At 35.3% G+C, this 18,464-nt stretch overlaps 1 protein-coding gene and 1 long non-coding RNA gene across 4 annotated transcripts in view; both read left to right on the top strand.

Moving 5' to 3' along the window:
- LRP1B (LDL receptor related protein 1B) overlaps positions 1–18,464 on the top strand; it is a 1,825,680-nt gene that overhangs the window by 413,777 nt on the left and 1,393,439 nt on the right. The gene's annotated exons all lie outside the window — the stretch shown is intronic.
- LOC140611943 (uncharacterized) overlaps positions 17,691–18,464 on the top strand; it is a 106,465-nt gene continuing 105,691 nt past the window's right edge. For all 3 annotated transcript variants that reach the window (XR_012013255.1, XR_012013256.1, XR_012013257.1), the window contains exon 1: positions 17,691–17,877. This is a non-coding gene — a long non-coding RNA (uncharacterized lncRNA). The remainder of the gene's footprint in view (positions 17,878–18,464) is intronic.

The following is an 18,464-nucleotide window of genomic DNA, read 5'->3' as shown; positions in this document are numbered from 1 at the left end:
GGCTTGTTCTTCTAATGATGATCGAAATAGATTACAATGTTTGATCTCACATATTACTTCAATTCACTATAACTTCACAAATAATGAAGTAACATGTTAATCAAGTAACATGTTCCCTAAAATGAGAATTATTGGAAACTTAATATTTCAGAACCCTATTTTTTTAAGAAAAGCACTTATTATATATTCTTATTATAAAAATAACATGTTTAAAGTATAACTTGAAAAATCAAGGAAAAATTTTAAAATAAGTCACCTCTTCCCCAGAGATTATCACAATTAATACTTTTAGTTCATGTCTTTTCAATTGTATGTGTATGTATACACCTTTTGTATACACACACACATAAATATTTTTTAAAAAGCATATTTTAAAAAGTGATAATGGGATCATGAGATACGTGTATTTTGTATCATTTTCCACCAAACAATACATCATGAATATATTTCTATGCCATTTATATATTTTTCTGTGACATGATTTTTAATTATTGTTTAATGTTTTAATTATACAAAAGTCATCCTTATTTTAGAAAATTTATATTTAAAAATTTTTCTTTATATAAATTATACTTTGCATAACAAATGAGAAATCATACCCAAGCACAGAAGAGTAATAATAACTTTTATTGAGTACCTACCATGTGCTAGGAATCTTACATACATAGTCCTTAGTTTATATATACTCTTAAATTTGCAATGTAAGCATTACTACCTTCTTACTATAGATGAGGAAACATTATAGATTAAAAGTAACTACCGGGATCCCTGGGTGGCGCAGCGGTTTAGCGCCTGCCTTTGGCCCAGGGCGCGATCCTGGAGACCCGGGATCCAGTCCCACGTCGGGCTCCCGGTGCGTGGAGCCTGTTTCTCCCTCTGCCTGTGTCTCTGCCTCTCTCTCTCTCTGTGTGACTATCATAAATAAATAAAAATTAAAAAAAAATAAAAAAATAAAAGTAACTACCTTGTGTTTTACAAATTAATCAATGACAAATAGAGAGTAGTTAGAATTCAAAATTAGGTAGGTAGGTGTCAAAGCCTAAATTCTTTGTTTTATCAAATTTGCCCTTAGGCTAAATCTCCAGAAGTAAAATAACTATTTCAAAGGGAAAACTCATTCTAAGTCATTTGCTACATCATTCCAGCCAAAGAGGCTATTTGTATTTTTTTAAGATTATTTATTTATTTATTCATGAGAGATAGAGAGAGAGAGGGAGAGAGAGGCAGAGATACAGGCAGAGGGAGAAGCAGACTCCATGCAGGGAGCCCGAGGTGGGACTCGATCCGGGGTCTCCAGGATCATGCCCTGGGCTGAAGGCAGGTGCTAAACCGCTGAGCCACCCAGGATCCCCACTATTTGTATTCTTGTCTGTATTTGAGACTTTCTTTTTTAAATCTTATTTACCAAGTTGCAAAATCCCCATTATTTCAAATAAAATTCAAAATTCTTCTTTGTTCAAAATTGTTATTTGTTGCAAGTTTAATTGGTATACCTTAATAACTTTAATGAACATTTTTTCTTGATTAATGATACTTCTGAAATATTTACCATTCTGATCTCTGATAACCTTTTAATCAGTCAGCATTTCACACTGAATAGATTACTACTTAAATAATCATCGATGCAATGACATGGCAATTCACAAGATCTCCCCTAAAATTTGAAGAAGCTCTAAGTTTATTGTTAAATTATAGCTGGGGATCATCCTCCTATCTCGTCTGGAAATATAATTGGTTTAAATATAATTGGATTTGTTTTTGTATCTTATTTTTAACTTTTTTTAATTTAAAAGAAGGCTCTTCTGAATATGAAAGGTACAAATGCATGATTTTCCAAAAGCAAATATCTTTAAACAAATTCAGGATATTACTTTAATAAACAGAAAACAAAATCCTCTAAATTAAGATGAAATTCTTTATTTTTATCATTTTTACTGTCCTTTACCCATCCTACTTGCCATTTAATAAGTTAAATGAAAACAAAGAGAATTCCAGGAAGGAATTTATAATTTTATACATTTATGCATTATACATATAAATTTGAGTTTTTAATGTTACAATTCCTTGAATTGCTTCAAGGTTTTTGATCCTTTGCCTGAAATTTGAATACTTTTCCACCAAGAGTGGTATTCCCGTTAAGGAACCCATTAGTGATGCTTTAGCATAATTTCTTGCTCAACTGTATATATTATTAAAATATCTTTTTTTTAAAGCAACTTCTATATTCTTGATCTTACCAAATGTCATTAACAGAACCATGTTTATAGCTCAATATTAAGACATTACTGAACATGGACACCTACCTTAAATCTCTCATTAATTCTTAGGCTTTATCCATTATTTCTGATCTAAATGTTTGTTTACCCCCAACTTTAAGGGATTCATAACAATCTTTTAACCCAGGTTGAGAGACATTTGCTTTACCTAATCCTCGACACTGTAATTTCCTTGTTATGTCAGGTGACAAAAAACCCTTATCTTCTCTACTTCAGCTTTTAACTCCTTAAGAAAAGGAGAGTCTAATTTTAATGTTCATTTTCATGTAACATGTGGCAGTCATTAACATGCCCCTAGTGCCCCTAATTCTTTTCTTGCCCTTGACTTTCTGGGTACTTAGGGAAAACAATCTCTCTTAACTAAACAATGATTAGAAGGAAAATATCAACTACACTTAATAGCCTGAAAGATATGACTATTTCCCAATCAGAAATTTTCTTTCCACCTCACTGTTCCTCATCCTTGCTATCCTATCTTATTTTGGTTTCTTTCTTTCTTTAAATTTCCTATGATCTGTCCTCTATGTTTAAGTATTCCCCATTGTTTTCATTTCTTCCAGATGGATGTATTTGATGAGGATTGTTTTAAAAAAATTACTGTACATTCAATCTTTCCACAGCCACTAGAGAAAAAAAGTATCAGCCTTGGATTTTCAATCTTAGAGGTTAGGGTGTGAATGTGGTTCAAATTGACTGGGCTTAGAGTATTCCTCTCTCAGTTTTAGACATTATCTGTGTTATAATTATTGATTTTACAGATTGCCTGGCACAGCACAGGCACTAGATAGGTGGTGAAGGAATGTTGTGATATGAAAAAATTCTTTCCAATATTCTGATCTTTGGTCTTCTAAGTTTCACATCCCTTTAATACTTATTCAGTGAATTTTCATCCACCTTTACTCTGAATTATGACAAATAGAAATTTATAAAAAGTAATTTACACAGTAACATTACCTTTCCAAATCAAGGTAAAAGGAGATTTTATCAAAATGTTAAGGCAGATGAATACTTGTATGTACTTCGTTTTCTCTTAGTATGTGTCTGTGTGTTGATTATTTAGGGGATAAAAAAGATACATGCTGTTAAATTTCACAAAATATCTTCTCATGAAACCTATTTAAGTCAGTTTTCCAAAATATGATGAAATCAGAGAGATTTATTTTTTCTTACCTGATAAAGAATTCAATATCAACATTGAATCTTTCCAGTAATCATTTGACCTTTTCTTTAGTTTTGCCTTTTTGGAAAACATGAGGACTGTCCATTACTGAAAGCATTATAAAGATAATTTTACTGTGTCACTTGGCTTGATTGCTTTTGACATTTATGGTGAATTTTAAGTGGATAGTGTGAGACTGTTTTGTTGTTGTGTTTTGTTTTCTTCTAATACTCTTTCATATTATAGACCATTAGAACATTTTCTAGAATGGCCTAGAGGTAATGATTTGAAGGGAGATATTAGGTCATGAACTATACTTATAGGGGAAGAAGTAGTTTTCTCTACCAAAGAATTAAAGAATCTTATCAATTTTTAACCAATACATCTTTTGGTAGGCCATTTAAATAATACTCCTAAAAAAACAGCTTTAAAAATGAATGAAAAAAAAAAAAAAGAAAAAAGAAAAGGTCAAGCCTAATCTTCACATAAAGGAAACATGAAGTCATTTGAAATTCTGTTTGGTCTATCTTTTCTCTTTAGTTTCTGTTTATGAATAGATACTTCATTTGGGTTGGGGTACTTTTTACAAACAATCTTGGAGAATATTACTTAATTATACAGTTATATCCAAATGAACCTAAAGAGTTACACAAATTTGAATCTGTGAAACATATATTACTTTTTTTACATTGTTTTACCAATTACAATGAACATGTATTATTCTAAAGAGAAAGTGGTAAAGATCTCTGATAAAATAAACACATACACGATCAGCTAAGTATAAATCACTTGTATTAATATGATCTAAATAGGCACCAAAATATCTAATTGTGGGACGAGGTTCATGAGGGGACTGAGTGCCACCCCCCACTTTTTCAAGGGAAGTAGATCTTCCTGAAGTTTGGAGAAAACTACAGGATACCTTTGTGTATTCTCCAGAAACTTCAGTTTTACTTAGCCTAGAGGGAGACCTTCTTTCTTTATGCAGGTAAAACTACAGGAGGAGATTCTTCAGGGCTCTAGCTCACTAGGGCCTGTGACTGGTCTGCTGAAACAGAGAAATGGAAATTCTGGTTTGGTTGTTGTTTTGGTGGTCTGGATTAAGGATGTGGTTGACTCTGCTGACAGCCATACACATTTTGGGGGAGTAAGATATGTCGCACTGTATCAGCAATTTTTCACAATTTGTTTGCATCAAGAATATTTGGTAATCTTAAGTCAGTTCAGTTTTTACATCTGAGGTTTGCCAGGTAATTTACTTTGCCAGATAATTTATTTCCTAGAGAATGAAGTTCTCTGACTTTGATGGGAAATTAAAAAAAAAAAATCTGTATTTTGTTTTATTTTTTAAAAATTTATTTGAAAGAGAGCAGGAGCAGGGGATAGAGGGAGAGGAAGAAGCAGGCTTCCCACTGTGATGGGAACCAGACATGGAGCTGGATCTCAGGACCCCAGGATCATGACCTGAGCCCAAGACAGACACTTAACCAGCTGAGCCATCCAGGTGTCTCAAAATTTGTATTTTAAAAAATTATTTCTAAATTTTGTTATTAGAATGGAAAAATATATTTGTATATTAAGTAGTAAACATTGATTCAAATTAAAAACAATAATTTTTATAGATTAACTGAAATCACTGGTTAGGAATCAGTGAAAACATGCAACATATTGAAGTGTAGTTAATCTAATATTTTAAATGACTGACTGATTTTGGTCTTGTTCTGGGTGCTTTTATAGTCAGCCTGACCATGAGGAGCCCAATAGCACTAACTCAATAATTATTAGCAAATTAAAACTAAGTAAGAACAACAGTCTATCTAAAGATATGAGTACTTAGAAACTTACTTAAAGATAAAATATAAGAGCAATAATGACATAGATTATTTTGTCATGTTTTTAGAATCAATTATGCAAATGTTGGATTAAAAGCATAAGAGAATATTTTTGGTAAATAAAGAAACAGGATAAAGAAGACATTAGCAAGAAACATACCCTTGAAGACTCATTTATAATCAATTTCAGCATCCTCTTTGGTTGTGAAGCATAATACGTCAATGTTGGGTACAGACTGATGCCATATACATGATCAAATAGTTTGGAATGAAACCAAAAGAAGCAGCTAAGCCTAAAGTTCTTTCAAACAACACAATCAAAGAATGCATATTAATATGCCTCACAGGTTAATTTCGTTTTTACCTTAGAGTGATGACAGGGTGGAAGTTAATGATTTAACACATTTGTCTTTATTATCAAGATAACTTATAAGTCTCATAATATGTTCAAGCAGGCTTTTGTTTGCTTTTGTAAGCACAGTGTTAACTAAGTACAGTGTGAACTTGTATATATATAGGTACAGTCCTATTAGAAGGAAAATTCTGGGACTTGTATGTAGGTTTATACTCTGAATGCTGAACAACCAATGTGGTCTCACTGGAGAGAATGTGTCAAAAGATCATCCCCTTGATTATCTTTCAATGATCTTTATGTGATAATTAAAATTGTAAGTTCACAGATATGAATTACCAAGCAAGAGAAATGTACTGAAAAAACACTCTTTCAACTTGCCATTGATTTATTACTTTGCATATGGGAGAAGGGAAGAATCTAAGTATTTACAACTCTGAATCAACAAATTTATAGTTCATGATAAAAACTGGCTCATTTGGTAAATATTTTTCAAGCCAACCACAAATAAATCAACACCTTAAAGCCAAAATTGTGACAATGATGGACAGCAATGACAATGAAGCTTGAGAGCTAGGTGGTGAGGTCATGGATATTGTTATAGGACACTAGTCATTTACATGTTATTAGGATTAGTAATGAAGTGAAAATAAAGGAGAATGCAAATTAGCCATCTTTCTATCCTGAAAAAAAAAAAAAAAGGATCTTTGGATAAAATACGTAATAAAAGGAGCAGTAAAAGGTGTAAGATGATAGAGACATTTTGTGTCCACTCTGACAAGCAATCTTACTATTCAGTAGAAACAATTTAAAATTGCCAACAGTAATTCTACTATACATCTTTCCCCTCTATTCAAGCCATCTCTCTTCAGTGGCATAGTTTACAAAGCAGTTTTAAAAAATATACCGCAGCCATTTATATCCATGCATATATGTAAACTACGGTTCTAAAAAAATAAAAGTGTCATACAAAGAGGAATAGAGAATTTCTCTTAATATTGCCCTTGATCTTGGTAATAGTTCTTTTTCATCTGGAACAATTTTCTAAAATTATCTGTTAAACATTGAAAAACAAAGGACTACAGAGTTTTGATTATTTTTTATAGAGGCCATGTGAAATGTTTTACTTTTATATCCCAATATATTGTGGAAGCAAATGTAAATTTTATGTGAGATATTAAAGAATTTGTCTTTTATTTAGTCATTTCTTTTTTGTGTAATTCTTTTGTTCTCCCTTCCAAAATCACTGAGTCTCTTATACCAGTTAATATTTGTTGCTAAATGCTTACAAATATTTTCATGGTCCTTATTTAGCCTTTTATGAATAAGCAAAATCCATAGAAGCAAATGAAGCCCACAGAAACAAAGTGACTGGTCTAAGCTAGTGGCTGAGTTAGAACCCTGTTAAATGGTCCTGACTCACCTAGATTCTTATTTTCCAATTCGTTCTCTGGACACAAAAAATCATGGGTAAGGTGAGATCAATTTTCGAAAAACCAAAAATGAAATGAAAGATGCCAAGAAACAGAGCACAAAAGAGAAATGTGAGATTAGGTTGAGGTTACTAAACTGTAGCTTTTATGCCTACTTTGATACTACTCAGCTTCTCCAGTTATACCCGTTGTATGCCCTTGTATCACTAGATTTAATGTGAGAGACAAGAGTTCTGTCTGTTGGAGGTAATATTTTGCAAGCCCCCTTTCTGACTAATGTTGAGTCTTGAAAAGAAAATGTTGGAAAAAGGGTATTTTTTTCCATTAAACTTATTTTTGAACTTTCATTAAATTTGCTTTAATTCTTTTACCCTCTAGGCAATATACCCAGTGTTTATTTCCATTATATTGAAAATTCTAAAAATATTTAATCCTAGTCAGTGATAAGTCATCTCAGAGCTTGGATACGGAGTAGCAGTCCCCTACAAGTGGTGGGAGGAAAGTAGTCCCAACTGAACCACCAGAGGAAGGACCACCAAGGAGAGATGAAAACAAAGCAAATGGGGTGAGTTTCCCAAAAGGCCACAATGGGAACTCCAGCCATGGTCCAGGAGACAAAGGGAACAAAGACAACTAGAAGGAGCCAGATAGGAAAGACAGCAAAAAGGATCAAGACTCCCAATCTGCACCTGAGCCAAAGAAATCTGAAGAAAATCCAGCTTCCAAGTTCAGTTCTGCAAGCAAATATGCTGTTTTCTCCATCGCTGACGAAGATGAGAACAAGGGAGATTACACTGAATAGACTCCTGCATACTGTGCTTTCTCCTTCTCTCTCCTCCATGGAACATTTGAAAGCAAATCAAACATCTATCCAGACAAGACAATGAAGCTTACCCTTTCCTGGAGACCTTTCTTAACTTTAAAAAATAAATAAATAAATAAATAAATAAAGAAAAAAAAAAAAAGAATTCACCTGTTGGGTTTTTCTGGTTAGCTTTTTACTGTGCCCCTTCCCCAACTTCCTTCTGAAGAAGATAGACAAATTGTTGAGTTTCATTTTTCTAGAAGTAATTGGCACAATGTGAAATATTTGATCATTTCTTATGCTTCACTCTCCTGTTCCTCTGCTCTGCTAGAAGGTAACTTGTACCTAGACTAAATGTTTTGAATATCTAAGGAGGTATTTGTTCTCATTTCTGACCCTTCACAGCATTACTACAGATGCAACACAGTTGTGGCATTTTGGACATTTCTTTACCCACAGCTCTGTGCTTTTGATTTCAAGTCTCAGCTCATGCCATGAGATTGAAAAAACTTTTTAATAAATGTCATTGAATACCTAGGGGCACAAATAAAATTGTCACAAATGTAAGAAGTGCTAGAGGTCTGCAGGATCATTTCTACATGAAATCTGAGACTCAGGCAGAGACTTTATTCTTCCTTTGAATGTATACTTAGTGCCATGCACTAGGCTGAGCACATTAGATAATCCTATATCTGAGAAACATGGGTTAAGCTATCACCAAAGGCAGTCAAGCAAGGAGGAAGAACAGGCAGGTAGGGCATGAGGAAAATGCCAATCAGCCTGAAGTCTAGGGAGGAAAAGGAGAACCAGGCCTTGGCAGTTTGTAAATATGTGGCAGTGGTGCATGACTTCTTCCTTCACATGGAAAACTCCGGTGGTGAGCAGTGGGTGTGCAGGGTCACTAGGTCCTCTGACACCACCACCCCTTATCCCCAAAATGCGGAGCTGGGCTTGTGATTTACAAGCTCTGATAATTCCTTAGACTAACTCTCTTTTGATGCTTTAGCCTTGGCCACAGTGTTCATTTCCTGTGTGTAGCCCTGGCAGGGATAACAAGCATATACTTCTCTAGCTTCTTTCCTTCCCGTCCCACCCCCACCCCCCCGCCCCCATCATCTTCTTTACACTCAGGTGCACTTGAATGCTTTTCTAAAGAAGCTAAAAATTGTCTCCTATATCTCATAGAAGGAGCCACATCAATTATGCCTTTGTTTCAGCATTAGTCATGATTACATCCTTTCTCTACAGCCTTTACTTAATTTGAAATTTAAATTGATTATCGTCATTTTCAATATTAGCAATAGACTATATTCTCTTGCTTATAATTAATAGTGTACAAATATGCCACAAGTGAATTGAATTTAATATATCTGTCCCATGACCTGGGGCAAATGTGTTGATCAGCATCTCCTTTCGAGAGAGCAGCTGTCCTCAGTCCTAAGCCAAGGTGACATTTAGCATCTGTGGACTCCTTTATCGACAGTCTCAGAAGAGTGGCCCCAGATTGAATCAGCTTTAACTGCTGTTTCCATTTAAGATACACTGAGTTATATTGGCAAACCAAGGTGGCAGGAGCTGATGCCTCCACTAAGTGTAGCACCTGGTATTTGAATAACACAGGATTTCTGCCACTGAATCAGTCAATTCAGCATCACCGATCAGCTAGAAATGCTCTAGAGGAAAGTATTTATTTTCCGCCATAAACAGCACTATTTGGTATAACAACAATCATTCGGGGTCACTGCCATTACCCATCCCATCACATTTGACTTTTCACCGACTCAAAAAGAAAAGAAAGATTGTCCGAGTCCAAAAAAACATTAATATGTAGTTAATAAATAGTTACAAATTAGTTAAGAGAAAATTGCTTTCTGGGATATTAAGATAGAAGAGGTCATTTGAGGTTAGTACTGGCCAGAGGTTAATTTTTATTGACATTTATATCCTACCTCTGAGCTTTAAGAAAATAAAAATGGAATCAAATCAGGTCAAGCAAGTACAAATGAGAAGATATTGCTGAGAACTAAAACTGCGTGAGCACCTAAACACCTAAACCCAAATTAAACACCAGCCACTCTGAATTGCAACCCCACCTGGGAATCACGCTGGGGGAGAAAATACAGAGGGTTTATTTAGAAAGTCTTGGCAGTAGGAAAGTAGAGGGGGGAAGCTTCAAGATTGCTAATTTATTTTGCTAAGGAGCTCATCAAGGCTACTAGACACAGGAAGGATTTCAGACTGTCTCATAAAGTGGCTTACAATCAATTGCAGAGCTAGACATATTAGTCTAGAATCAAAACATTATTGCTTTTAGTCATTGAACATAACTGAGCACAGCATGCTATAGAAAGATTGCAGGCCGCCAAAACCACTTGGCTTTAGCAGATTTTTCAGCTTTTTGCAAATGACAAAAACATAGGCAGAGCAGTGGCCTTCCTTTCAAGCAACTTCCTGTCAGAGGATCACCTTAAATTGCAACTTAAAACTTTGTTGCTGATATGGTTTATTTTCCTCTTGATCCTTCCAGAAACTCTCCTTTATTACTTTAAATGATGTATTTCTCACCAAGCATCGTATTCATACTGGAGTTCTAGCATTAAAACAAAGTCATTTCCCTGGGGAGGGACAGGGGGAACATATATATTGTCACTTTTGCAAAAGAAATTTTCATTAAAACACTAGCATCTGTGAGTCTCAAAAGTGAAATAAAATATAAAGCTTGCAAAGGCATAAAAATACCTGTTCTTCAAATTATAGGACTTAAGCACTACAATTTTGCTGCTGAGGCTGTTGAACATTTTAAGGAGTGCTTCTAATCCCCTTTATAGCTCTGTGCTGAATGCACAAACACTGTTTTCTGGTGAGAGAGTGATCTTACAAGTGTTAAAAAAAAAAAAAAAAAAAAAAAGTGTTGGCCTTTGCAAGGTTATGGAGAACCCCCTGACCTTCTTTCCTTATTCTGTGTTCTACCCAGAGATGTGTGCTTTACCAACACTGGTTGAGGAATTGTGTGTATTTCTAACCCAGATCCCCATCACCAGACGTGAGCTCCTGAGTTCCACCTGAATTCAGATTCCTTGACTTTGACTATCAAACAAATAGCACCTGGCTAGCTCTCCAGCCCAGTACACAAAGTAAACTTTCTACATTGTTGGTAAGCTATTTTAGAAACAGCCGTCTTTGACGCAAGAACTAGTTCTCTGCTGTACTTGAGGTAGGCTCTTTTCTTATAAGTGAAGAAAGCATGGAAACTGCTTTGTTCATTGTGAGACAAACAGGAATATTTCCGAAATAATCTACTTGTCCATTTTGGTGGACTATTACAGGAGTGGCATTCCAGAAACAAATTTGGGTCATGCTAGTCCAATATATTCTATTGCACTAAAGCTTTGGTGAAGAAATGCCTTAAAAAAAGATCTAAAACAAAAAATCATAATAGTCAAAATGCCTTAGTTATCTTGGAATTATTTGTGTTGAGATGTCTAGCTGCTTCTCTAAGTCAAATGTTTTTGTTTCTGTTTTTAAATCAGTCTTCTATGCGTCTGTGCCCATGACACTATTCTGCATACTTCTAATCTTATTTTGATTTAGGAAAGCAAACCTGCATTTCACCCTCTGCTAATATTCTGGATGATTGGAGCTCTATCCTACTCAGTCTGAAAGTAGTTCTCACTTTGCTGCAATTCTTTTAAAACCTGAATACTTACAAAAGAATGTAACTGCCTAGGAAAATAAGCTGCTTCTAGATTAATTTAAAAACAATTGCCATGGAAGCAAAGGAAGCAACACCACTTATTAAGAGAATACATCATGTTTTGAGTAGTAGTCATCATTAGCAATAACATTCATCAATCTATCCATCAGTTCATGCAACAGATGCCTATTAGGAACAATTTCTCATTTAGTGGTTCCAAATACAGCTGAGAGAAACTTAGATGCAAGAAAACAAAGTTCATATGCCTTAGTGTAGTTATTCACACTAAGAGTTAAGCTACTTTTGGTCTAATTTTTTTCTCTTTCTCCTGACTTTATTCAAATTATTGATGATTCTGTAAGTTCATAATGGTACTTGCAGACCAAAGAATGAGGAAAAGAACCTGGAGTAAGCTCAAGGGAGTGACAGTAGGGAGGCTATAGCACTCCACCGACAAATGTTACTGCTCGATGTTTAAGACAGCAAATCAGGTAGGAAATCACCATGACTAAATAATGTCTGGGCACCAAATTTCTATAGTCTATGGTGCCAGGATGGGAAAAGACATAGCATATAGCTGATTGATAACTTGATTGATCTTTAAACATAGAATAAGACTAATAAAATTATCATTTATAAATATATCACTAAAAATAGTTTCACCCAATGACTTATAAGAATATAAATATGTTTATTTGAAATATAAAAATAGAATGAAAAGGAATATATTGTGACATCTCATTCTATTCGATTTAAAATTAAATGTTATTTGGGTGGCTTTATTCTAGCAATTTGGCAATTTACTAAGGTAATAAAAGAATTCATTTTAACTAATAACTGCTCACAAAAAGGCTTTCTACATTACAGCTGAGTTTTATTGAATTTGAACCTGGTCTGGCATTAACATTGCTGTTTAACTGATATAGCATTTATTATGCTATATTCTACTCATTGCTTGAACATTAGCCCTACCATTTCCTCAAATGCACTTTAGAGAAGTATTTAAAGAAGTGTTCACTTGCATAAAATGTATGTTTATTTCATGAATAACTTTATCATTGAATTAAAACTATATTTTAAAACATACACAAGCTTAATGACTTGGCTATTTTGCAGACTGATCTTTGGACCTCAAGAAGATTCAGAATCAATTAAAAGCTGGATTAGAGTTAGCCTCTTTTTAGAACTCATCACTTCTCTTTCATGCCTAGAAAGACTTTACAAAAATTAATAGTAAACATTTTTAAAAGAGTGTTAATGGTAAGATTTATTTTTATGTTCAAATGGAATTAAGTTAATACCTGTCTATGTGTGTACCACAATACCTTGAGGACATATACTAATAACAATAGTTAACACCACTTATTATGGGCAAGCAACTGTTATAGATGATCTCATTTAATCGTAATTATATCATAATGAAGTAGGTTCCATTATTTCCATTTACAAGTGACAGCAATAATATATAAAGACAGGCCATTGGTAGCTTGCTCAGGATAACAGCCAATTGCTTTGCGCTATGTGATTTATATTTGGTACAATCATAATGTATGATTATATCATAATGTATGATTATACCAATAATAACTTGGTGGTTTCATTTTTAAGTAACATTTCATTAAATGAAAATGTTATTTAGGTAGTAACCACTTGTATGATTCCCAGGAATCTTAAATTTTCTGTTTACAAATTTTCTGACTTCCAATTGGCATCATATTGAAAATTAACGTTCCCAGAGAAAGTTACTTTTGACATTAATTATAATAAATTAAAAATAAACACCATCCATATGCATTTGGTTTTTAAGTGAATTTGGCAGTCCTAACTTTTTGTGTGGGTGTGGTAAGCAATCTTATATATCCTATGAATTCAAAGGAGCTAATTAGAGTTCATTTTTTTTCCCCAGAGTTCCAAAAGTATGTGAATATATGTGTGTGTTAGCTACATTTAAAATGTAAATGCTCTTGGAGTGTCTGGATGGTTTATTTGGTTAAGCAGCTAACTCATGATTTCCACTCAGGTTATGATCATGGGATTGTGGGATCAAACATCAGGTCAGGCTCCCCACTCAGCGAGGAGTCTGCTTTAGATGCTCTCTCTCCCTTTGCTCCTTCCCCACTTGTGTGCACAGGCATGTACTTTCTCTGTCTCAAATAAATCTTAAAAAAAATAAAATGCAAATGCTCTTGAGACATAGTTGGCTTAGAGTCACATTGAGCTCTATCTGATAATGGGTGGATCAGGTTTTTAAATGAAGGAAAGGTGAACTGAGTAATATGTCCCTTGGTATCTGGATGGGAAGGTCTCAGGGAGAATCAGAAAACCATGAGTTTAGTGACTGAGAGACAGGAAGAACTTTTGTAGATTTTATATTCTTATCTAAATTTGACACCTATGTCAAGGAGAATCTTAATTTAAAGCTTCCAAGGTATTGTGAGGTATCGCAAGGAACTCAATGGAGATCAGAGCTCCACCAAATCCAGGGACAAGAGCAGGGGCAGCTATTCTCTGTCTGGGTCCTGCTCTCTTACAGTCATTCTTGCTGTATCTTACTTTCTCTCCACCTGTTCTTTCCTCTGCTTTTTTTCTACAGTTCGGCTTCATCTGACTTACTCTGCATGTCGGTCTCCTTCTGGACATTTGATAACCAAACTAATCCGTCCAGCCAAATTCATCATTGGTTTAGTCCAGTTACTTCATCTCTCTTGGTTCCAACTTCAATATTCCTTGGAAAGAGTTAGTTAGGGTCAGGTGTATACTACTTGCCAAATCAGCTATGGCTGGGTTGTCACACTATACATGGGTGGGTAGTGCCAGGGACCACCCAAGGAGATTGGGATGCTGAAGCATTTCAGTGCAGTTTATTGTTGGTGTTAATGTCTAGATAAAATCAGAGGAATACATGAGATGGTAAAATTTGGATAATTGACAGACAGGGTAATTGTCCTAAAGACCAGAGATGAAAGGTTAAGAATAATTCCTGAGTCATCCTGGCAACGACAGTCAAGTAGATCAAGTAGGTATAAATATGGCATAAAATATAGATTTCCCAGGTTACTCCTGAAACTTAATGTGACAGAAAATTTAATGACAAAAATCGATATAATAGAATAATTTTTCCTGACTTTGCTGGTAGTTTATTGATATAGATGAAAGTGATCATTAGATCAAGTCAGCTTACCAACGCAAAGCTCTCAAATGAGTCTCCAATTGTTCTGTTCATAGCTATATTCAAAGATGACTTCTAGATTAATTCTGCAACCTCTAAAATCTGTGTTTGTGATTCTCAGCTTGAGCTAGAAAGTTTTTTTAACATTTTATTTTTTCTTTTATATCTAAACCTATGACTTTAAATAATTCCCGATTAAGCCTTATTCTAGAAAGCGTAAGTATTTATAATAGTGATCTTTTTGCACTGTGCTCAGTGGAGAGCCTGCTTCTCCCTCTCCCTCTGCCTCTGGTCCTTCCTGCACCCGTACTCTCTAAAATAAATAAAATATTTTTAAAAAGTAGTCCAGAAATTGTATCAGTTATTTTATTATTTTAAAATAGTTCCTTAAAAATGTGTGTGTAGCTCTTACATGAGCCTTGGGTGAGTTCAACAACTCCTGCTCTGCCCTGAGGGCCTGTTATTCCTGAAGACAGAACCCAGCTCCTCCTGCTGGTTATTTGACCCCTGTGAAGAGTAGCCTGTGAAAAGGTGGTCTTTCTGGCATCTTGATAAGATCTGTGTTGTATGTTGTTCCTATGATATTATCAATAAAACAAGGTGTTAGAGAAACTGGGAGCTGATATACTTTATATTTTAGATAACATTTTATTGAGTGGGGATGGTTTATTCTGAGAAATATCTGCAAAACAGGTCAAAAAATGGTTCTTTTTTTTTTTTTGTCCTTTACCTTCACATTTTATTGAGGCTGAAAGTTACCTGAACTACCAATCCAGTTAGATCATACTTTTTCCTCCATATTTCAAAATCCCTGGTTGAAGCAACACAAAGATTTCTATAAATGAAAAAAAAAAAAGCCTCTCACAAATGTTGGAATACTTTCATTTTATAATTTAAAAATAAGTTAGTGTAAAATTTGGCACCTAGAACAATATACATCACTTCGTTGGATTTCAGTAAATACCTGTTGAGTGAATCAGCCAGGCTCCTTCTTATACTTTTAGGGCATTTTACACCTGCCTCTATCATAGCATTCATATCATTGCATAATGATCAGATGTTCCCATGTTTGTCACCATAGCTAGGCTGCAACTTGGTTCATTTCTATACCCTCAGATTATAACAAAGTGCCTAACACATGGCAGACACTGAATAAATATTTTTTCACTAAAGGACATCAAACAAACGAAAAACCTTATATTTTCAGTATCAGTGCTGACACTACTAACTTCCCATGAGTGGCCTATGGTAATTGTAGATGTGCCTCCAGAGACTTCATTCATTTGATAGAATGAAATAGGATCCAGTATTATAAACATTTAAGCAGCGATTGGAATTAAATATTAGTATAATTGATTAATGGATTATAATGGAGGTGATTAATCATAGGTCCTTTAATTTTTTAAGGTTATGAGGATTTTAGATAATGTATACTTTTCTTAGCCTAATAGGATATTAGGAAGCAATATCAAAGAATTGAAAAATCATAATCTAAATTCTTTTCCTGTTAACAACTCCAGGGATCAGCTAGGATGGTTTTCAGTTTAAGAATTTGAGACATAAGGAATGTAACAGATTTTTTTTTCCAGTCTGCCAGAGGAAACTTGCTTCTGGCAGTTGGTCTAATGGAAAGCTCACCACTCTAGGAATTGAGCTGTGGTATTGGGTTAGCGTTGTCATTGCTTATTGGCTATAGATAATTCATTTAGTTGGACTCTAGAAGTATTTTCTTAAACTTACTACATACCTTGTGTAGTGCTACGTGCTAAACACACAAAGATGAATGAGACAGTCTATCTTTTGCATTTTGTCATCTGCCTTCTTGAAGGATGTGAGCATTTTAAAATGGTGGAGAAGAAAATCCACCTAAAACATATAGCATGAGCAAAGCCATTAAGGCTTCAAATTGTCCTCATTTGTTCCTCAGTGTTGGAATAGAATAAATATTCCATTGAGAATGGAATGCAGAACACATGTGAAAAAATTGTATTGTAGTTAAGTGCAATAGCATGAAAGATCGTGAGAGTTATTTTTTTTTTTAAGATTTTATTTATTTATTCATGAGAGACCCAGGAAGAGAGAGGCTGAGACACAGAGAGAAGCAGGCTCCTCACAGGGAGCCTCATGTGGGATTCAATCCCAGGACCCTGGGATCCCGCCCTGAGTGAAAGGCAGACGCTCAACTGCTGAGCCACCCAGGCATCCCCCTGAGAGTTATTCTAAAGATTTTGGACTTTATTCATTCAAGCACACTTAAATTTCAATACAACTATTTGCTGATAGATAGATAGATAGGTAGATAGATAGATATAGATAGATATAGATATAGATTTTTTTTTGTCCAGGTGAACTTCTTTCCTTTCTCAGTTTTTTTTTTTTTTTAAGATTTTATTTATTCATGAGAGACACAAAGAGAGAGGCAGAGACATAGAAGGAAGAGCAGGCTCCCTTCAGGGAGCCCAATGCAGAACTCGATCCCAGGACTCAGGGACCTACCCTGAGCCGAAGGCAGACGCTCAACCACTGAGCCACCAAGCCACCCAGGCGCCCCCTCAGTCTTCTTCCATCACTGTTAGAGATTCATTCTTTTCTTTTTTTTAACATTTTATTTACTTATTAGAGAGTGAGAGAGGGAGAAGCAGGCTCCATGCAGGAAGCCCAACATGGGACTCGATCCTGCGTCTCCAGGATCACACCTTGGGCTGAAGGTGGCGCTAAACCGCTGGGCCACCAGGGCTGCCCTAGAGATTCATTCTTGCTTGGAAGCATAGGCCATCGTTCAGCTTCCTGAGAACGAATAACCTATTGGCTTGGAGCTGAGTTGTCTCCCTAAAGCTTTGTGACGGCTGAAGGCCCCAGTACCTTGACCCTTGTGCCCCAACCTTCTCTGGCTCTGACCCTTGTCTCAGTTCATTATGACCTCACTGGGGAGATGGCATCTGAGTGGGGTTTGAGGGCAAAGCAGGAGAGTGAGGGGAAGACTGGTTGAGGCCAGAGGAGTGTTAGAAACAAAGGCGAGGCATGAAATCACAAGAGGTGTTACACGACCAACAAAAGGAGGGCAGTGTTTGCCAGGAGGAGGAAGGAGACGGCAAACAGAGTTTGTCATGAGTCCTGCAGAGCCCCCCAAGGAGTCTGGACTCGATTTGGGAGACAGGTAAGGGACAAAGAGTCCCTTTTAATATCTTTAATTTTTTTTTACTGAAGTATAGTTGACATATTAGTATCTGGTATACAACGTAATGACTTGACACTTCTGTACTCAGTGCTCACCATCATAAGTGTAGTTACCATGTGTCACCATACAACATTATCACAGTATTATCGGCTATATTCTCTATGCTACCCTCTTTGTATGACTTTTTTATTTTACAAATGGAATTTTGTACCTTTTCATCCTCTTCACCAATTTCACCCATCCCTCACCCCTCTTTTGTCTCGCAACCACCAGTTCTATATTTGAGTCTGTTTCTGTTTCTTTTTGGTTGTTTGTTTGTTCCTTAGACTTTCAGTTCTATATTTGAGTCTGTTTCTGTTTTTTGTTTGTTCCTTAGACTTTCAGATTTCACATTAAAGGAAATCATATGGTATTTGTCTTTCTCTGTCTGACTTACTTCATCTGGCATAGTACCTTCTGGATCTATCCATGTTGTCCATTACTGCTAAGTTAAAAAAATGAAGCTAACAGGTAGGTTGGGAGAGATTGTAATATGCCTTGAATGCTAGTCATATTGTTTAGGTAGC

Source organism: Canis lupus, chromosome 20 (assembly GCF_048164855.1).
Source record: "Canis lupus baileyi chromosome 20, mCanLup2.hap1, whole genome shotgun sequence".
NCBI classification, from domain to species: Eukaryota; Metazoa; Chordata; class Mammalia; order Carnivora; family Canidae; genus Canis; species Canis lupus.
This window is presented reverse-complemented; position numbering and strand designations above follow the sequence as displayed.